This window comes from Bombus huntii, chromosome 9 (assembly GCF_024542735.1).
Source record: "Bombus huntii isolate Logan2020A chromosome 9, iyBomHunt1.1, whole genome shotgun sequence".
Taxonomy (NCBI): Eukaryota; Metazoa; Arthropoda; class Insecta; order Hymenoptera; family Apidae; genus Bombus; species Bombus huntii.
Window position 1 is genome coordinate 12,516,256 of NC_066246.1, and position 23,641 is coordinate 12,539,896.

Here is a 23,641-nt window from a genome sequence, read left to right on the forward strand (position 1 = left end):
CAAAGAATTTTCATTTCCCACTGAAAATTGTGTAACCACGGTAGCTGGTCGGAGAGGTAAATTCCATCGTTCGACGTTTTGTTCTTCACGATCCAATGGATCCAATTCGTTGAATGCATGGATGATTCCGGTGCCCGTAAAAGTTTCTCGGTATAGCGTAGCAACTGTACCATAAAATTCAATGTTAACAGAGAATAAATCCTTTTGTGTTCCACGACGAAAACGAGACAGAGTATCACAAGGTTCAAACGATAAACATCCGGAAGTGGAAACGTCGGTCTAATTACTTTTGGTTTCAGGCTGAGGAAATTTACGAACAAAAAGAAAGCATTAAAAATGCGAAATCACTATGAAAAATCGATTTATCTTCTCACAGATCGTTAATAGACTTTGTAATCCATGTATTTTTAAACGAAGCAGTGCACCAAGTTTATGGATGTTTACTCTCGTGAGGCTTTTCCAGAATATTATTTCTTTTTCACTTAAGAGTACGCAATAACTTCTTTCTAAATTTATTATATAAATATATATTACTATAAAATGTACATTATAAGATTTCAATAATACAAGTCATTTTTATTAATTTTGATCATGGGGTCCCTCTTGAATAATATTTATATCCAAAATACTGATTATTCAATTATCTTTTTTTACGAAATTCATTGATTTGAAAATTTGAAAATTGCAAATATTCACACTTATCGTACTTTTGTCCTGTACCGTTCAGTCAAAGATCTTCCAGTACCAAATAATAATATTCGTAACTGTCGAAGAAAGTTTAAAAATTGGCGACAATTCTAACCACGATGATGATGATGACACGCTCTGTATCCGCTGACAAAATCGAGGAGAACGATCAAAGGCGTTAGGAACGTTGTCGGAAATCAGGATGTATCGATATAGCCGGGTGCATTTCGCCAAGGAATGAGAACATGTATAACTTGATATCATCGTAAATCTCAGCTGCGTGCAAAGATATTATCGACACCGAACATCTTCGTGTGATCAGTAGAGTTTATCTTCGCGCCAGTTCCATGGTGTTAATTGGATGCGCTTGTGTTCCACGCAACGCTTTCCGAAATTTATATTTCCTGTGTGTGCTGCTGTCTCAGAGTCGATTTCCGTCAATGATGTTCTCACTGATAAGATTTTGTAGAAATTGTTTAACAATTACCGCGAAGGAAGGAGTAGAATAAAATAGATCGTATATCCTGAATTTGTGACGAGTTTACGGTTTGCGTTTTACGGTTATGGTTAAACGTCTTATCTGGTAGACGTAGAATTTTTGTAGCCGAAGATAAGAAGCATGGTTTATTTAACGACACATGTTTTATCACTGGAATTATCAAGTCTGTCAAAATTACGCACTCCGATTTTTTAAATTTTATAATTGTTAGACTGTGAATGATTATATTTATGGCAAATATAAATATGTAAAATGTACCGAATGTATATAAACATGAATACACACAATATTATTAAAACATAAAATTTAACCGTGTCAAATGTGTAAAATAATCGTTATTAGGTTTTTTCAACAATTACAACACATTAAAATTGCTTACAGATGATTCGTATTTCACTCTATAGGCAGATGTGTCATGGATACTTGAAAGAAAAAATTAAACAATCGTGATACTGGCACTAATTTGCCAATTCACATTTACTTATAATTGCAAGTAATTAACGTCTAGATATGTCAAATACCTTAGAAGCAACTTTTACCCTATTACAGTGTCCTTAAAAATTAATTCCAAGAATCTCCTTGGCCTCCTTCAGCAACCAGACAATCATTGTATTCTTTCAGCTCAATGAACTATCCAAGATATACCGATTAAGACAAATTTATCGATTAAGCCATAACATCCTCCATATTCCTTAGGAAAAGAAAGTCTGTTAGAAATTTCAGACTCCCTATAAATTTACGAGGAAGTTTCTCAATTAACCGTGTAATTTAGTAAATCACGATTCCAATTACTCGATATTATTAGTCACATGATTCACACGATCAATCGAGCATTATTCAAGTATTGTCACGCAGTTTTAAAATCTTCGATCGCTTAATCAACTTTTAATACAAATTTTTTACAATTTATATTAAAAATATTATACAAATATTAATTTAATTATAAATATTATATAAATTTAATACAAAGCGTTTAATACAAATAGCGAAAAATATATTCTTCAACGACAAATACAAAAGAAGATAAAAATTACGTTAGAAATACAGTTTTTCCATAATCGAATAATTCAACACAACTTTCGAACTTCTGTACCTGATACATTCATGGAAGGTTTAATGATAATAAATGTTATATATATGTTTGTGATTTTTTCCACAAAGTTACAGAAATTAGAAAATCGAAATTAGAAAATTAGTGATCCTTTCATCCCTCAATCGGATATTACCACAGTGGCGGCATTCGAAATTTGTCTTTAAGCTGTAAATATTTATTGACGTAGGTTAGTAGTACAGCCAGAAGAATATGTCGACCACAAAAGATTAATTTTACCAAACAGTATCAGCAATATAGAGATTACAAGGAGGAAGATAAAAAAATGATAAATTTTGAGATTATTCGTGTACTTGGATTGAAACAGTGGAATAGTTAAGTAGTAAGCGGTAAGACACCCTACAACATCAGTGTCGTGTTCTCGCTTTGTGAAAGCCAAGCACGTTTGTTTCTTGTGGCAGGGCTGATCTGCATGTCAAAGAGGGGAGGGCTGATAGGCGCAGCATATTGACACAAGAGACCTCAAGGAGGTCCAAGGCCGGTTTTACTTGCCTCCAAGGGATTCCTGAGGAGTGACTCGTCCGAGAACACGTTCTTCCGCGAGCGTACGGTCGGAATGTCAGGTACAACGTGCTCGTAAACGAGTCACGGAAAAGCGTTCCGCGTCCACTCGTATAACTGTGACCGTTCTTGCGACGTTTTCGCGCCGATCGTACGGAGCCTGACATCGGGTCAATGCAACTGTATATCTACCTACGGACTGCAAATGTGACATGGCCATACATATACAATATACATATACAATAATACATATCGATAATACAATCGGTTCCTTTAGATACTGTTTTGCGATTTTAAAATCACATTTATGAAATATTTCTCTATTTCATAACATTTTGTGAAAGCATTGATTGTATATAAGTTGAGCAGTTTTTAATCTTTAATTATATATTTTTGTTTATTCTGTTGGATATTTCAGTTTAGCTTAAAATTCAAGTACTAGATACGTATATCGATAGCATATTTGGGGTTTTTCATTCGTTTTAAGAGGATTTTACATTATAAAATATGAACAATGAAACATACAAATTTATAGTATCGAATTATATGAAATATGTAAATACGTTATATTCTATAGTTTTTTATTATTACACATTCTTACATAGTTCTGTACCGGTCATTTATGTTTATCGTGGCAGTGAATATTTTAGTAGAATCTCCTAAAATAATTTTGAAATATATACTCCCATTATTTTTTTTATTGTTAACCATAGAGAAATGACGAAGTCACTGCAGGTCTTGGGGCAGAGAATACAACGAAAATTCAAAAAAATAAAAATAAAATTAACGCAAGAACGCCCACGCTTAAGTAGCTGCTAAATTCGTTAGAGTCAGCAAAGTCCAGAATTACCTTGATCCCGATAGCCGCGGAGAAACCATATTCTTTAATAACAAGCATATACTAGAAATTTCCTAACCTGATTACCTTCCCGTCGCCTGACATTACCTACCACTTCTCTTGAAAAATGTTCTCCACGCGCCAGCGAGCAAACGAAATCGCGGTTATCAGATGGAGCGTTTCATTCTACGTGAAAACGCGCAATCGTACGAAAATTCTCACTCGACTGCCATAAAACAAATCGTCCAAATAATCATTAATCTTTCTCCGTGGCAGAAAGCAACCTCGATATTTTAAGTAGACCAACATAGACAATACATGACAACACAAATACATGGTAATTTCTATTATCCTACCGACTGACCGGCGCCTCAACCGTTCGACAATGTAATATTATACTAACAAGATTATTATTCTCAAAGATTGTGTTGTGATAAGATTATTTTCAAAGTATCACCATTGTCTTGGATATTGCCTCGTAACAAACTATTTAGATCTTTAGATCGATAAATCAAATTCAAAGTTTTAGTTCAATTATACTTCCGAGATAAAACATAACTAAAAACTATCCTGTGGTATAAGAAAGCAGTGCAATTACAAATCGGCGAGTATTTTGAAAATTTATTAGTTATAAATATTTGCATATTTTTAATAAAGTATAGTTATAAATTGTCGAAATATAGTTGTGAGCGTAACTAATTTGCTTCTGGTGTCCATAATAAATATGATTCTTCCGAGAAATGCAGATATTATTGTCAAAATTTGCCATAATAAAATACATCGTGTAATTATTTTATGTTATATAATATTGTAATTATTAAACAAGACCGCAAGGAAAGAACGTAATGCGCTACATCCAACCAATTACCTATTATCAACATTTTCTTTTTTGTAAACAAATCTAATATTTAGAGTTACAAATAATAACATTTTAGAACGTTATTTTATCGCCACTATTCTAATTTTGTGGAATTTATCGATCGGCGACTTTGCACATTTCTCGTTGTTATCATTTCTGGTAATCTCACAAGGGATTCCTTGGCGCCATATCGAACCCCACGTGATTTTAAAACGACGAAGATGATAGAGAAATATGGCGAAAATATGGAATTAAGGGGTTCGAGGTCGTGAATACGACTTGGCGAATATTCGTTAGAGCTCGACGAGGTGTTAATGTCATGGTGGCGAATAGCAACTAAGAAGATTACGCAGATTTGCGTTTAGCGTTTCGATATTAATGGCGGTGCACGGGCGATATCACAAGGGAGGATAGAAGAAGTGTGGCGTTAAGAAGATGAAAGGGAAGGGGACAAGAATCTTAACTCATGCCTAAACATGAAAGCTACCGTGGCGATTTATACCGTTTCGCGCGTACTTTGCACCGGGCCGCTTTAAATTGCAGTTCAATGCACGCGAACCCACGTTGTGCCACGATCTATTCTGGTAACGCTGCCTGGGAAAAATTGCCATTTTTCTAGACATCTATAGAGAGAATCGAATATCAGCTAATTTTAGATTTAAATATCAATTTACATTGTTCGCATTTCTAGTTGTCAAATGAATTTGTGGAATTTTTACAAGATGTCAAGGCATTTAAATAATGTGAAATACAGAAATGTATGTGTTTTGGTAATGTGAAAATAGACATTCATGAAACATGGTATCCAATAGATAATATATTACTTACGCCCTCGTTACGTAAACAATTATATAACCATAAGGTTTTCCCTTCCTGCATTCCACCTCTTCGCCGATTTATCATCCCCTTCAGGAAGACTCACGAGTTAAGATCGCTGGAGAAAGGAAAACAAACGATATCTCTAGCTGTCTATCATTTTTATATATCTTGTACAATCATTAAAGAGCGTTATTAATTTCACGAACTGTCACAGGACACGAATAAACGATCGTTTTGAGGCGAGCAATGCAGCACCGGTACGAGCACAATCGCGATCTTCTCTAATTGCCACGTAGCTAACCTTAATTACACCTACGATCATCTATCTAATCGTACCACCGTTATTTGTACCAGTGCAAACTCGTCGTTAGTTGTACGCGATACAATCACGTAGGACTCGCGATCGATAGATCCTCCTTAAGAGACTATCGTTTACTTGAAAATCGAGTCGTTGTCTTAAAATTCATCGAATTTATATAATTGGTACTTCAAGAGATCTGTTCTCATCATTAATTTTCTTGTGTACAAATACGTGTCTTAAAATTTAAATTTTACACGCAACGGACAAAGCAACAATCTAATATTAATTTAACACGCATCACAATTCTTCTATGTTGTAATGATAAAATATCTAAAGTGTTGTATTGACTGTGTACGTTTACAAGTAACAAATCGCTTTACAAGCAAAAGCAAACGAGTGATAAATCGTTGAAACGCAAGAACACATTGTTCGATCGTTCGATCACTTTCGATGCTTTTAGTTCCCTTCTAGGAGTTGTGTAGTCGTCAATTTCAACAAACATCGGCGACCACCGAGAATTCCTACAATCTAATGACCAACCATCTAACTGTAAATCCACGGAAAGCAGCGTTTCACGCCTGTTGAGGAATAAATGTAATTTCCATTGAGATAACGAGGCGTGCGTGTCCAGTCACAGTCGCTGAACGCAATAAATGAAAGAGATATAAAAACCGACTTGGGAGGATGTTACGTATCGAATTTTAATGATTACTCGTTTTTCTATCTCTTTTACGTCACACGTTATACGAAATTAGATTTGAAACAGTTTATATAATTTTATATACGAGACAAATAATTAAATGTTTTGTGTTTGCGTTTCGCTTGACGGGTGATCGTTCATCCTTTCTATCATTCTTATTAGATGAAAAATTACTGAAACTTATAAAAATTTAAGAGTATCATTACTTCTTCTTGCGAGTAATACGTGAGTCAATTTATAGTATTTTAGCAGCCTTTATTTGTGATTAATTTTATGTAATTTCTTTAATAATTTACTCATCTGTTATATTTGAAAGGCTCATTGTCAGAAGAAAAGTGGTATGAATGGCAAAATAATACAAATAATGTACATCTTATCTATTATTTTCTGTACTTATCTTCTATCTTGTATCTAGGAAAAAGTAAATTCGTATATCCTATCCACTTAATTTCTCCAATAGAAAATCTTCAACTATTTCGTATTAAAATTCCTTTTTTTTTTTATTACCAAGTGACGTTAAATTAACAAAAAATAGACATGTTATGTAATATTTTTCCCGTGTAGCATTCGTGTAATAAACAACCTAATAAAAGTCAATCGTAAATTTTAATAATTATCAATAAAAAAGGAATAAAATCTAGTATATTTTAATGAGTAACACCTTCGCGCTCCGAGTGTATTTTAATTCATCCCATTGCAGCAAAGTAACAGTATTCCTTCCGTTTGATGAGGGTAACATAAACCACGCGTTGTTTTAACGGTAGTCGAGTTATCGTTCCGCTGTCTTTCAATCTCAGTATCGTTCCGCGTTCCTAATCGCAAGAATCTCGATACTCCGCTCTGGCTTCGTCCATTTAATTCCTGTGGGAACCTTTTTGCATTACGAATTCATCACCGCGTCCCAAGTAGATTAAATGGCCCGATAGGCGATTATGAAGCCTCGTGGCAAGGAAATCCATTTCGAATTCGTGGAATTCAATCGGGCAAGATTGGAAGGGCAAGATTGAAACGTCATTACGTTTCTCTGGCAGGAAATTGAAAATTGAGGAAACTTCAAGTACAAAAAGGTACGCAAATAGCAATAGGAGAAAAAGTTAAACTGTAAATGGAGATTACACTTTACTTCGATGTAAAAATTGATATATGTCTTCAAATGTTTTATTAAACGTCAGTTAATAGTAGATTATGAAATTTTTTTTTTGAAAGAAACATTTTTCAATTCATATTATATATGTATATATATACACGTATCCTGTTATTAAAGTGTCATACTTGGAAAGAATGATTACAAAAAGTGAATGCGAAAGTCTACATCCAAATTAAGGTGATGCGGTGCGTTATTCAAAAGATGGTAATTAATAACGGAAATAACTTAATGTAGAAATATCAGCGAAGAAAATAAAGTCATTCATAAAATTAATAGAGTCATAAAATATGGTTACAAAATTCCAATAACAGCATAGAATAACGATAAAAAAAACAATCTCTCAATTGCAATATATAATGATATTCTAAATATAAAAACATATTAAAGAAAACCACAAAATGCTATAAAAACTATCGCCTATATAAATCTACAGAGATACTTTTCCCAAAAAAGTTCAAGCCAGCGAAGTACAAAAATATATTTATCGCTCAATACGAATAAAACAACGATAAAAACATATTTGGATATTTTTTAGGATAACCAAAACCGTCAATAAATATTTTTTAAATTTAGCGATGCGCAACCTAGTCGCGTTGAATTCTTTTTGGAAATTCAAATTTTTCACTACGGTGTTCCGTTCATGACACGATCGTTCACGCCTGAAAGTGGTTCGTGATCGTTTCCAAAGAGGATCCCGACGCAACAAAGACGATCGCAGGTCGCAATTAAGGTTCATCGAACGGACGACGTACCGAGATGGCGGCAAGGGTGTAATAAAAACGCAGGAATGAAGATAAAGGAATTTCTGGCGATTGGGTCGTGACCCCTTCGGCCCCACGATGAACCCTCGATATACGGGCCGACATTGCCATATTGCACACGTACTGTGCATTAAGATACGCCACGAATCCAAGGAGAAACGAAGAGCAAGAAGAAGAAAGAGAGAGAAAGAGAGAAAGAAATCTATGGGGTTTAGGGCGATTCGTAGACGACGCAAAGAGACAAGAAAAACGAGCAACGAGCTTCCATTTGATTTTTCTCTACTTTTTTGTCGAGGTACTCTACCATCGTAAAATGCACTTCATGTCGATTTATGTAGCACTTTAGACGCTTGATCTTTTGACGACACGGAGCTGAAAAATTGCTTTTAACCACTTCACGTGTAATTTTTGCTTCATCTGCCAGTAGAACGATCGAATTATTTTATAATAAAAAAACAATGAGATGAATGTGATCTTTTATTACGGTTGTCATAAAACAGACAATTGTGGACAAATTAAAAATTTTATCTTTGCGAAGTACTTGAAGTTAACGAACATAATACAATGCTGGTTAGATATTCACGAAACTGTGATATAGACTTCGCCGCGTAACCATCTTTAAATAGTGTAATAAAACACTGAACGATGTAGGCCATAGCCATGAGCGAAGTCAAGAAATAACAAGAAATCAAAATAATGAACGTCGCCGATCTGGAAAATCTCTCTCTCTCTCTCTCTCTCTCTCTCTCTCTCTCTCTCTCGCTTTCTGTTTGAACTCGTTACGCTCCGAGGAACGTCCAAGCTTGTGCGCCCCCTCTAATGAGAATATTTACACATGTCTGCTCGAATTAGCTCTACAATAGACTGGAGATATAATTTCGAAAATCGTACGTTATAACGACGACGTCGAAACGTCATGATGTCTCGCATCCTCACTGCGAGAGACAAAGTTCTATAAAGACCGAAAAAGGGTGAGTGTGTAAAATGAACACGAGGTCGCAGACGTGTTAGATCTGAAAATATATTGAGATGATCGCAGCTGTGGTTCCAATGGCGTGAAAAATTGGACGAACGCACGATAAATTCTCTAATTCGCCAAAATAACCTCGTATTTCCGAGATCTTACGAGTTCCCAAGTCAAAGTTGACACTAAATGAATTTAATCTTTTTCCCCTGAAACCATCTGCCATGTTTTTACTTTATCTCACCCTATTCCAGTTTCTCTAATGTTGAAATGAGACCTTTTTATGTCTCGACGAAAGACTCACGCGTTCTGTTTTACAACCATATCCTCTGAAAATATCAATTTAACTTGTATTCCGCAATGCGAAGTATCTTGTACAGTGACCTATTATTATTTGCTTATAAATTGGACGGGTTGTTTGATTTTTTTTATGAAAGAAATTAAGTGTTTGTTTGACGTATTGTAGAGTGATTTAATTTGACAAAGTTTACTTTTTTTCTCTTTTTCTACTTTATGGAAAAAACTTTATGCTTTGAATGATTTTCCACAACTATTAGGATAAATTATTTTTTATTTTAATGCAAGAGAATTTCTCTATCAATTCTAAGAAAATTGTTTAATTATACGCATAAAATTGTAAGTACTATTATATAACGAAGGTGTTTCATGCGGGAACAAAATATTATTCGATGAATACCAAAAAGTATATAAAGTTATTCAATAGTCAATAACAAAGAATTATCTACAATAGCAGAACTTATCTGTAAAACTAATAAGTGCACAGTAATTTTTTATCAGCTAGATATTTTATCCAATTTCAAGACAACTTTTCATAATTTAGAAACCACCGCGTAATTTGACCAATGTTACAAGCAAGCTACAAGCGTGTCTTTATGCGTTGCTCCCCTTTTCATTTTCGTTCTCCTTTCTTTTTTCTTTTTTTTGCCAGGCAGGCGTGCAAACGCGCCCCTGGAAGAAGTGCCGTAACATTTTATGGTACATAAAACGGTGACTTTATGTTAGCACAATTCACGGGCTCAACTGTGTCTTTTATTAATCTACGTCATAGCATTTTACGGCCATGACACGGCCATGCAATTCGTGCACGTCGTCGAATTTAAGTAGAGCTTTGGAACTCGTTAAATCGTTCGCAACATTACAAAAATTAATTTTCATTTCGTAATACATTTCTCTTGACCGTTGTATTGCCCCATTTTATCGTGGCTCTTAACTTTATTATTCCTTTCATCGCCGCCTCAGCTTCCGTTTATGTGCTATTTAAATTTCTATCGAATTATGTCACTTGGAAACTTTTGGAAGTAGAACGAAATTTTTTAAATGTAATAGCGATATTAGTTCAGAAAATACTCATACAAACATAGTCCAAAAAGCGTTTAGATTAAAGACAATCCAGCCATCGCCTTCCGAGAATTAATAGAGTGATTCTCCTGCTAATTAACTGAAAAACAGTGCCACCAAGCGCGGACCACACACGCTCGTTTTTTCTTTCGTATACACTTCTGATAATAGATTTTGTATGTACTGACACAGCGTTATTGCTGCAACGGCGTTTTCTTTGAGTTAACTAGCTGATCAATCATCCTGTATTTTCAATATTGCTAAATAAGATAATTGTTTTAAAGTTTTCATTTTTCCTATTTTTTGTAGAATAATATAGCTTTCCTGAAGCGAAAGTTCCATATTAAACGAAAATAAACTTAATAAAAACCGATGCTATAACTAGAATGTCATTGTGACATTTACCTTTTCTATTAGTTTTATATCGCAATAAGTATGCCACATTTATGGAACAATAAATCCACCATTTACCCTATCCATAATGCGTCTGCCATCGTACCCATCTTCATTTTCAAACTAAGCAGCTTAATGAATCGAATAATCAAACCAATATACATACCTAATACACTCTCATCTATAAGTATGAGGTCACTTATGTACGTATCAAAAAGAAACTATTTATCTCTAAAAACTTTCCGGAGATTCAATCGACGAATAGATGTATCTACGTTCAATCAGTAAAACGATGGAATCCAACGTTCTAGATTGCACGAGGCGAAAGTGGATAGTTACTCTCAATATGGCCTCGAGACCCGGTATATCGTGCGCGTATAATAGTTATGACGTCCATTTGTACCCGGTGTTCATTGCTAGATACTTTTCTACCGCATAGCGCGTTCCATACGCGTACACTTACATCGAGTGTGAATTACATCGATTGCGTGTGCTAGTGCCGAGCGATGCAATTCGCATCCCTGCCTGTTTTTCTCTTTACTATGAAATTTATTGGAGGTAGAATCTTTGGAAATTATTAACTGTTGAGTCGAATCGCGAGATACGTTTTCTTTATCATGGCTGTATCGGCCATGAAAGTCTGCTTTCGTATTGGATAAAGGATAGAGAAGCTCTCTGTGAATTGTGTGATAAGAAATTGAGAAAATATTCTCTTATCTGTCTTGGCTATTGCGAAATGTTGGGGATGTTTAACCTCTTAAGATCCACCTGAGTAATATTCACGAAGCTGAATTTTATTTATGACTATCATGATTTATGTTTCGTGAAAAGGATAATTGCAAAGTACTTACTTTTATTTTTAATTAAATTTTTTAATTGGTAAATTTATATCTCCATGTTAATACCGATATGTATTTTTAAAAAGCGAATAGTAATTAAATAAAAAGTTCTTGAGAAAGGAATAAATGTCACATCCAATAAATTATTGATTGCGAACATATGAAAGCTACAGTGGCAATAAATTTGTAGCACTATTAGGTCATTCGTAGGTCTATTAATTTCATACTGCTGTGACTACATAAATAAATATCAAATAAAAAAAGAGTTACTTTAAAATTATTCATCATGTTCATATATGACGAATTTTCAATGTTTTCAAAGAGTTACTGCAATAAGACTGAAGAATCATAAATATAGCGTTACCATAAAATCTTTGCGATACCGTGACTATGTTCGCAACGAAGTATATCTCATGCGAGTTATCGTTGTCTTAGTGTTACGCCCTCGTGCTTGGGTTCATCGAATACCGCCTTAATGAAAAGATATATGTACCATAAATTCTTGCATGCGTACCCGATACGTTTCAATTCCCTTTCTTTATGCACCGCGCTATTTCGTTCGTTACAATTTAAGCGTTGCACGCGAGCGGGGAAAAGCAACGAAATCATGCAGCAGGCACAGTTGATTCTAGCGTTGCAGAGAGTCCTGCATGCAAGCATACGCGTTCTTGTAAGATATGTTCGAATCTACCCGACGGAGAAAATTCGAATTCACGCTGGTGGCTAGTCGCGTGTGCAAGCGGTAGGAAACCAATGATTTTCGAAATTAATGAAACGATCTATCCGGAATTCCATCCTCGCGAAATGATCGCAGAAATGGTCGGCGTATGCCAGGAACGAATGCAGTCAGGACAGTCAATCAGGAAGATGTATCGAATGAATTTAATTGGACCGGCGAATTTATGTTGATTACATTGTCGAGACAGTGTATTAGAAAATTTCAGTTGCGTTATTGAATGCAGAGAATTTCGATATGCTAGATCATGGCACTATATGATTCTGTCGTGCTTTGACGAATTTGTAGTTTATTATTCTTAATTATCTAGTTTCTAATTTTTTAAATTTCTGTCGAATAAAAAAGGAATGTTGGACTAGGACGAAGAAAGGAATATTCTTCTGTTAATTTTTCACTTTAATAAAAATCTATTAATAATAGAAATAATGTTTGTTATTACTACAACGCGATAATACGTATAAATTTGTCACAATGCAGCCATAACGGTAGGCACAGTAACAAAGCACACATAAGAGTTATGCGTTGTCTGGCCAGATACGAACGTATTCTACTTCGAATACGTTCTACTTCGTTCTACTTCGAAATTTTTCGAATCATTCGAACATAAACTATTTCTTTTATTCACTTGCCAACAATAAGTTTCTAACACGAGTCTGCCTATATAGAGACACATTCTACTAGTCGAGGAATTCCTATTCTTTTTAAGAACATTCACAATGTACGAACATTTTCTGAGATTATCATCGACTATCGTTTAGAAGAAACTACAACGTAGTACATTGAACGTGAACGTCCATCACGAATCAGAGATTATTCTCTACCTTCGAAAGGAAAATGACAAAGGTATCGGGGCTTGATTTCGCTGCCGGCGGAATCACGCTGATGGGCAATACACGCGAATAACGTGTCCTGGGGAGGCCGAGACGCAACGATAGACACGCTCCTCGTCACGATTCGCGTGATCATGTGTGTACAGTATCTTCGTGCCTCTGCGAATGCACTGATGGGGATAAAACGCTTCGAACTATCAGAATTCTCTGCCTGTTGGAAAAAAATTCTGCTTAGCGCGTATATTCTGACAGAAAGTTCGAAACTTGGGAAAAATTCTATTGTACCAAAATTAGATGGTTTTCTCCTATGACCTTCATACTTTTTCCTTTTCAATTACGTAATTAAATAAATGTATGAAAATTCCGTCGAATACTCTGATGTTAACAAATTGTTGATCGGTCACCAGTAAATTCGTGTTTTCACATTCGAGTGTTGTTACCGAGCGCCGCTACGTGTTAGTTTTTGCATAAAATAGCCGGTCAACGATATGTTAGGACACACGATGGGATGACGATTCGATTTAATACCGAATGAGATTTCACGACACCCATTCGGTGATCCGAAGGAAAGCGCGTTGTTCGGTATCCTAGGTTGACTACGTAGCCGCTCGCATGTGTGTAGAAACATGTGCGTGTGTGCGTTCGCCTGAGGAGCGGTGGCTAGGTCACGGTCAGGGCGATGCCCTCTTCCTTCGGAAGAGAGGAAAGACTTTGCGTCGGCTCTCCTCCGCTTCTTCTTCTTCTTCTTTGCCTTGTTGGATCATGCTGAAAGTCTCCTCTTGGATGATCCACGCATCCGTTCGAGCGTATCTTTTGCCGCGCGGGCTATCCACTTCGGTTAGGTCGGCCCTTTTTGTGAATCGAGCGCCGTTTTTAGACGCGTTGCACGACCGACGCGTGGTGTACGCTTTGCGTACACGATCGTGCTATTTACGTGACAACCACTACGTGTATTTATCTCTCGTGGCGAATTTATCTATCGCTGAAAATCGATTTTTGACTTGGTACAACGAGGGGAACCGTTTTCAGGATTCGACCTTCTTCCGAAGGGTCGTTTGATTTAATAGCGTGAGTTAGTAGTTATACATTGACTTTAATGTTGGATATATTTCTATTTCATTGGAAAAAGTGTTTTTTTTTTTTAAGGCTATGTATGATGCTTTGGAGAATTGAAGAGAGTACTTCTTTTACATATAATGAAAGAAAGCATTACTTACTGAGATGTTTCTTTTTTAAGTAGATAGATTTTGTATATTTAAAACTCACCTGAAACATAAAATAATATGAGGATATTAGTGCGGAAGTTTTAATCGATTACATTGAGTGAAGCGCTTTTAAAATATAATGAAATACATATAATACAATAAATATAATGAAATAAATATATACAATATACATTTATACAATATGCATGTATTTACATTTAATTCAAACATATAATATACATACACATGCGTTTCTCTGTTTCTATCTCTAATATGATATTCGTCATTTTTAAAAAAATTTTTATCTCGTTGAGTTCAACTCAACCTTAACAGCCACTAAAAACTCGCCATAAACAATCACGCGTTTATGCACAAAAAAGCCGGAGGTGCTATTCATTGGAGCTACTAAAAGTAAATATTACTCTGATAATATATATAACCATACTGCATATATTTGCACATTAATGCAAAATTTAAAATTGCAATAAAATATATAGTATGCACATAATGTTTGAAGACATATAAAACATCAAGGACAAAATACAGATTATAACATTTAATACCCGAAACAAATCTCTATTTAGATACTGTTGCTGCAATTCATGTCTTTAAAAACGTGAAACTGCATAAATATCCGCAGTTCACTTCCAATATCTCTAAATATTTAACGTATGAGCTCATAAACAAATGAAACAGAGTCTAAATAATAGTTTGCGGAACGCTTCAGGCGAGCACGATAAATTCGTTCGTCCATCAATTCTCGCCCTGAACTATTGCATTACGCGCGGCGGGTTCGTCCACGCGCCATGTCCCGCCGTTATAATTTATCGTCTGGCTTGGTCCGCTCGGGTTTCTACGCGATCCCTGTCGAGAGCTACGATGGAAATCATCGATATGAGAGCTCGACTAAGCCTGTCACACCCTCGCGGAAAGATCATCGCGGAAGTCCTCGCGGGCCGAGTGATCGACTTTATTCCAAGCCGCCCACGTGCACTCGTAAATATAATTTCTCGCTAATCATGCACGCCACGGAACGCCGACTATTAACCACCCAGCGAGCCACGCCGCACAGCTATGCTTTCTAAGCGGTTCCATCGCATCAAGGGTTCGTTTCATCGAATCAAACCCACTCGTGATCAAGCATACCGTATGCGAAGGTTGTAAGTTTCGACCAATTGAATATTCTGTTTGGTACGTGCGATGATTTGCTTAGGAAAGAAAGGAATGTCGATGGAATGGAGGATATGCATCGGTCGTTTTACCGTCACCCTATTTGTTTTTGAGTGTAAAAATACGAGGTTTGTCTGTTAAATGAGCTCCTGAGAAGCCAAATTAATCAATTCCACTTTTTGTAAATTCCTCCATTTTATTATTTAGATACACGATTAATGTCCGATTTATGCTATTAATAATTTTTTTAAACGTATCTGTTGACAGAGTGGATTACTTATTAAATAAATTAATTCTTATATGCCATTTATATTGACATATCTTTTCAATACATGTTTATATTATGTGTTTGAAAAATAATAATTAATGTAGACTTTTATTATTTCAATTTTAAATTTAATAGAAGAGATAGATTAGAGATATAATAAACTGAGGCTGATCAATACAGTAAAAAAATACAGATACGTTTGCATACGACAGAAAAGCTGGACGCGCGTTTGATGACAGACACGCCATTTCTACTTACCGCTTCATATCTTACTACAAGAGCCGGCTGAATAACATGTACAAGCGAGCACGACGTGATTCCTTGTGGAAAAATAAGAAAGACATATAGAATAAAATTTGTCCATTCTCAATTTAGTTTTCGAGAAAATCGAATTTGAAAATTTATGAAGTTATAATTGAATATGACTAATTCCGGACCGGACTAAATAACCGACAGAGGTTGTTTTATATGTGAAAATAAGTCGAAAATGTAGAATAAAAGTTTCTTATTTTTACACAAGGAATCACGTTGTGCCCGTTAGAGCATATTATTCGGTCGGATTCTGTATATCGTGTCTTTCACGTTCTTAACAGAAATAATACTCATTTCTCTAACTTAACAACGAGTTCAATTTTAATCTTATTAAATCCACCACTCTACCAATACTTCTCTAATTCCTATGACTATTACTAGTACGTAGTTCAATATTCGCAATTGCACGATACTCCAAGGGTCTATCTAGAGAACATCGTGCGCGGTTGCTCTTATTCACTGGTATCGACGATCGTTCGTGAGACGTCGACCTATCAGCGTATGCAATCGCGAAACCAGACGGGGGAAGCCCTATAGCTGCACTCTCCCGTATAATGCAGTTATCGCCGCGGCTGGCCACGTTAATTGCATCGCGAGAAAGTGGGGCATCTCGAATCAGCGATCTCTTCCTGTCCTCTCTCTGTTACGGAGGCAAGGGGACTCCGAATACCCTTCTATTACGCGCATATATCTAAACGCCCTACGCCCTCTCTTAGGATATGTGAAAAGGCATGCAGATGCAAATACACGTGTGTGTGAAATATATATGCTTATATAAATATATCCTCCGCCATCTCGACGATTTATTCCCGTCACAGCCGTGAGAATCGTTCCATGCATCGGCTCGATTATCGTCCCGCGACGCGACGCGAGTCACTTTCTCCGCGACGTAACTCAAATTCTTCGTAGGCATACGAGCGTCGCCGTTTCGCTCGAGCCCGTTTATTTTCGCCGCGTGACGAAATTCTCCTACGTTTCCAGCGAAACCAACAGGCCAGGCGAACACACCGTTCCTTCGATTAGACTCGGGAGAGCTTTTCAAATTGGAAGTTTTAACGGTTGATGAATGTGTTCGCGTTTCAGTACGGGCTCAGTAAGATTTCCTCAGTTATATATGTATTACTCACGATTTACATTGATTTTGTAACTCTGCTATTCCGTTCACTATTTTCATCTTTTTGAAATATTTCATTTATAAAAAGCTACCTATATTTTCATAACATTTATCGTAATATAATATTTATTTTAGTTCGTACCTATCGCACCTACATTCTCGTACACAAGTTACAAGACACCTGCTAATTTTGTCATTGAAGAATATTTGGAAATTTCTTTTCATAGAAGAATAGTTATATTCGTATCTAATTGGAACATTTAACTCAAATATAAATCATAATTTAATTTTATGTTTGAAGTCACTTTCTGATACTTATAATAATAATCTAATACTAACATAATCTTTGATAGAGTTTTTATCTTAATCAAATGAAATACTATATCAGAATGTTCATAAATACCACTAATATTGACATTGCCCAATCATTGAACTTCCTTATACGCTGCTCAATCTTTAATACGATGTAACAGTAGTTAATCACTAGGAAGTAGTGGTTAACTACTGTTCCAAGACGTACAAACGCATCGTCATCTAGCCGTACAAATTCAGTCTTCCTGCATCCGTGAGAAATACATCATCTCGCGACTAGAATTCGTAAAGATGATTTCGTGATTCGAGCCACTTTCTCTTTGGTTGCAAATCGAAATCCATTTGTCAGAATGGAACGAGCGTTCGCGGCCAACCAAACGTAATCGATTGTGTCTACTTTAACGCTGATTATTCATTACCACATTACATAAACATCTTGCTAAACGATTACCGGAAAGTAGCTTGCTTGGATTTTAATACATTTTACTGTTACAGTTGGATTTCCTCTTTCACGAAGACAACAAAACGATAATTCTGCACGTTCCTGCAGAGAATCGGCGTGTGCATCGGGAACTTTGCAGAAACGATTTCGTGATTCGAGCCACTTTCTCCTCGACGTAATTCGGATTCCTTATATGAACGCGTGTTCGTGTTTCGTTTCACGTTATAGTGTGCTATCGGAAATGATTAAAATCCGCGTGAAATCGCGGACAGAGGCGAACGAAAACACCGACATAAGGACAACGGGCGAATTACGAAATCGGGTCGACGAACATTGAAGTCGAAGGAAAAAAATGAATTTTACATTACTACAGGAGATTCTGAACGCGGTCAAGATTGTTTAGAAAGCTGATTTCGACGCCGCTTCGGAGAAATGCTAAAACTTCCTCCGTTGCCTTGCTCCTCTAAATAAGAAGGTTAAGGTTAAAGGTTGCTGCTAGCTACCCGAGTCTTACAAGATATCGTACTCTCTGAATGTTGCAACGCGGTATAAACGAGTTCTACCATCGTGAAATTTGTCCTATTAATTAAATGACTGTATAGTTGAAACAAATCTCTTTCCATCGATCATTTTTTGTTTATTAAACACTTAATTCTAAGTATTCTTACTTCGTTCATCAAGTTATGTATATCAAACGTCTTTGTCCACGAAAATAAAATTTAAACTTATACACGTTGTCATGCTACTAACACATAGAAAAGTAAGTAATTTTACTTCAACAAAATTGATTTTAATTTTTATAAACTATTAGAAACTTACACACTTATGTTTCAAACCCTATTAATTTTTCCCATCTTATGTGTATAGATCCAGGATATATATATATAAACTGATACTGTATTAAATATATATTCTACCAAATTTTTGAATACAACCATATTATTTTTCATAATCATTTTAATAAGGTAACAAATAATTCTGAAAAATTGTAAAGTACCCTTCCAAAAATCTCGGGATGTTTATATCACACGTAACCAATTAGTGTGACGAAATAAGACGCTCAAGGAATTCCAACGAAGACGAGAACAACTTTTGCGAAAACAGTTTTGCCTTGTAAACTAGATCTACGTGCAGGATAAGTACGAAACAGGCTACATACATATAACATGAGCGCGATATACCACATCGTTGCGGTTTTCAAATTCATTTCCCTGGTTAATAGATCATTCTTCATTATCCTGTCCTACGTTTCTTAGTAGAAACGTGTTACAGAAGCACTCAGTTTCTGTTTTACGACGTCCTAGAGCGTCTAGAGAACATGTCCACCAACGAATTCGTACGTTCGACGTGTATCTAGGATACTTAAATAGTTGGTGGCGCATCGACACGCGGCGGTTCGCAGCTTTACGACGAGCTATAATCGTAAAAATGCAGACCTCGTAAAGCTAGTTAGATTTACGATCGTAATTCACCTCGTGTTACGATGATTCTTCAGGATTATTGTCCGTGACTGTTCCTTCGAGTTATTTCGGTTTGCGGCACTGCTTTCGCGATATCTCGAGTGTCATGGACTTCTTATGCGATCGATAAGCACGAGAGTGTATATTTGATGCAGTTACAAGTACAGATATATCGAAAAATTCTTTGTTAAGGAGTTTGAAAAATTAGTAGTAAATATTTGACATGTCACCAAATTGAAGACGCCACTTCATGTGTAATAGAATTAAAATTTGTAAAATGTAGTAACCAAAACCCTGTTTGCACAAGTTTATCTTTGCTAATACTAATGACGTCTCTTGTATTACGCAAATCTTTTCTATTGCGGTAACAAGAAAAACTAAATTTTAGAAATTATCACTCATTTAATTACTCGATGTAATATAAAATTGTAGAGTTTCAAAGAAGTCTATAACCTACAACTTCTAATTCGTTAAGTTAATTCGTAAGTATTACGGTAACGAAGAAAATTCGTACCATAAACATGACCGTATTGAAACAATTAAAAATAACGTACAACAGAGTCTACCGAACATGGAAGGAAAAGTCGACTGCACCATAGAAAGATGATTCCGAGACCGTTAATTAAAGAGAAAACCTTAATTCTTCATTTTACCGTACCATATAATGGGAATCCTATTGAGCTTAATAATTCCATTATCCTCGGTACAATGAATTGAGATCCGTCTGAAACGATGCATCAAAGGTTTCGATTAAAATTTCGCGACGGAAAGATCATCGTACCAGTTATCGCGACAGGTGTTTGTTCCTTGTTTTACGTTTTATTTGAGAGGCTAAGGGGAGATCTTTAGATTCGCACGATCTTGTCATTAAAGACTCCGGCGAAAGGAAGAAAATAAATCGCGCGAATGGAGTAAAATTCTTCCAGATAAATAAGCGATAAATATGAGCGACGGTCGTAGACGATGTACAACTGTGTCTTGTTCCTTTTTATTTGAAAGAGTGAACGAAAGACGTTCTTTCCTTCGCGAACTACGCAATACGCGACGAAATAAATCACCAGGAAGAATATCTATGAACAGATAGGATCTCGTTGTTTCACATGATCGGTGCAAGGGGTGTTGTTGATCCACCTTTAATGGTTCGTTCTCACGGATGTCGAGAATATTAATGATCCACTTAAACCGACAATAATATGTTTATAACGGTGATTTATAATATACGCTAAGCAACCAACGGCAGCTCCATATCTTTCACATTGAACATCGTATCTGAAGACGATCCTAAACGATTTATGGCAATCTGTCGCCTCTTCCTTTAACGTGACGGGGAAAGAGTATACATAAACGAAAATTCCGGAGTAAAATGATCGTAATTCTAAAATAGTAAAATTTTCTATATTTGAGAAAGAAACTTTCGAACCTTTTCCTTTATACGTAAACCAAGATTTAGTATTTTTGTAACATTACAAGTCTTTTTATTCAGCATTCAATATGTTCTTAGAAAGTCTGCATGTAGATTTTATGAAAGTAAAATCTGTTTTTATATTGGGTTGGCAACTAAGTGAATGCGGATTTTGTCCTACCTAATGGTATTTAGGTGTTAATGACCTAATGAGGCTAACGAGGTGTTTTATCATTAACACCTAAATACCATTAAGTAGGACAAAATCCGCAATCACTTAGTTGCCAACCCAATAGTTTAGACTTTGATCTGAATCTAGGATTCTTTTTTCTCTTCTCTTCTGTCTCGCTTCTTTTTCATTTTTATTTTTTCTGGATCGTGCTCGTTTTTCTTTACTGCAAATTTCTATTTCGATTTGAAACGGACTACACCGTTTTTTTCTAAAAAAAGAAAACGAGAAAAGACTGCTATGTATTTTCATATAATTCCGAGAAGTTTCCAATGACCGTTTTATGTAAGCTAATGAGTGAACACGTCGTTGAATAGACATGTAACATAAATTGATTTAGTGGTAGTCTTTATGGCAAGGATGACGAGATTAAGGCTACGATGATTAGTTTACGTCTTGGCTGAAAGTGATGACTTAATATTTGTTTTATGATAGCTATATTCAGTTGTTCATTTACGTTTTTATGAGCGTTAACTGTTATGGTTTGGAATGATATAACGCAATTTTATGCACAAACTTGTTCTTCATACTGATTTCCACCATTCGAATTTCAACATTAAATGAAAATATATGGTCATTTAGGTACTGTTTCATATATTTAAATTTTTTGTTGCAAAATTGAAATTCTTTATGCAATATTTTTGCCAATCTTGTTATGCAAATTTATATTTTAATGATCACGGCGATAAATGTAGAACCTAAGCAAAGATTTATTTCATCTATCAAGTATCATAACAAATATTATGCTTTGAATATTTCATGCATTTTTGCATACTATGTGCATTATACAAGCACTTGTATGTTATACTTTGCATGTTTCATACATCTATTTGTGTTTTTCAAAAAAGTAAGACCATCCTCGATTGACTTATTATCAATAAATTCCATACATGTACATCATCTACCATGTAAATCATATATAATCCGAAAAGAATTTTCCACTCTATTTCGATTAGAACGAAAAAGAACGATGCTTTTAATCGGACCAGTCAACGCTGTTAACACAGAGACACGACTACGCATAAATAAATATTTGTCTTTCCTTTCCGTTTATTTCCTGGAACGAAACCATAAATCGTGTTGGTGTACGCAATGAAACAGTTGACGCGACCATAAAAGAATAAAAAAGGAAGAAGCCTCGCGTATTAACGAATCAGATGTTTAAAATGTCAAGGATAGACGTAAATAGACGGTATGATTAACGGCAACGCGTTAATTGGTCTCCAACGGTGTGCGTATCTACCTTTTGGTTAAGTGTACCGATCAAACTAATCACAAACTAATCACTGAGACGCTTGCAAACTCGTATTTTAGTACATCGGTAAAAAATCTGATGAATTAATGGCGATACGACTACCAGCGCGATATTTATTCCCACGACTTTAATAGAATGTTACAGTGGTTACGTTGCACATTAATAAGTCGCGAGCCGCGAAACCGAACCTGTTAATCAGATGGAAAACGTTTGTTGAGATTACGATATATGCCGGGGCAAGAATACCAGAGCTTTCGTAAAACAGCCTCGATCCCAGCTTTGATATATTCTCCGCGATAAATTTCCCCAGAACGTTTTTTGCATATAACGAACTGATACACACCCGTGAACCAGTGGTATTTGGATTTTGCTGGTTTGCGCTGAATTTGTATTTATTTCGACTCTGGGATAGAATTCTTCATATAAGTAGAAAGCAAATTTTCGGTAGCTAGGCGAAAGTTTTAAATGACGTTTAGTTGAATCTTTAATATAGTGCATAATTTTCGAATTAATTAATTCATCTCATTAACTCCTTATTAAATAAATATACAAGAAGAGCTTCGTATAGATATTGACGATTATGAGATGAATGAAATGAAATGAGATGAGTCGTAAGTAATATATTCTGTTGTAAGCCAGTTTTAAGCAAATGAAGTAACCACTTGCGATGAGGATATTCTACAAAAACTATCAACGAATCAGATTCTTTACTTTCAAATTTACTACACAAATCTTTTAAAAACGCGGTGCAACGATACTACGCTTGTAGGATTATTTTACTGTGGGATATATTGGTTCGTATAAATTACGAATTTGTAGTTTTAATAACTCTGATAATCCTTAGTGTTAAATGCAATTTGATAGTTACATTTAATTACATCTTCCTAAAAATATTCATATCTTACGCAATTCACAGAAACGAACATCTACACGATTCAAGGAAAGTAACGTGTACCAACTGAAAGACATCTAAACTAAGCTAATCCCACAATCCAGCGAATATCTAGATTCCATGTAACACGAACAAGTTCTCCCATCAATAGCGAACTCGTGTTCGTCAGCATGAGCAGAGAAGAGCGCGTTCAGGGAATTATCTCTACAAGAAGAAGGTTTATGGAGGCGGAGGCG

General features: G+C 35.6%; 1 protein-coding gene across 6 annotated transcripts in view; it reads right to left on the minus strand.

Moving 5' to 3' along the window:
• Window positions 1-23,641, minus strand: part of LOC126869706 (LIM domain only protein 7) — a 156,447-nt gene that overhangs the window by 24,856 nt on the left and 107,950 nt on the right. Inside the window, exon 2 of one of the 6 annotated variants that reach the window (XM_050626581.1) lies at window positions 5,324-5,429. The exons of the other annotated variants lie outside the window; for them this stretch is intronic. The gene's annotated coding sequence lies outside the window, so the exon portion shown is untranslated. The remainder of the gene's footprint in view (window positions 1-5,323; window positions 5,430-23,641) is intronic. 6 annotated transcript variants of the gene reach the window in all.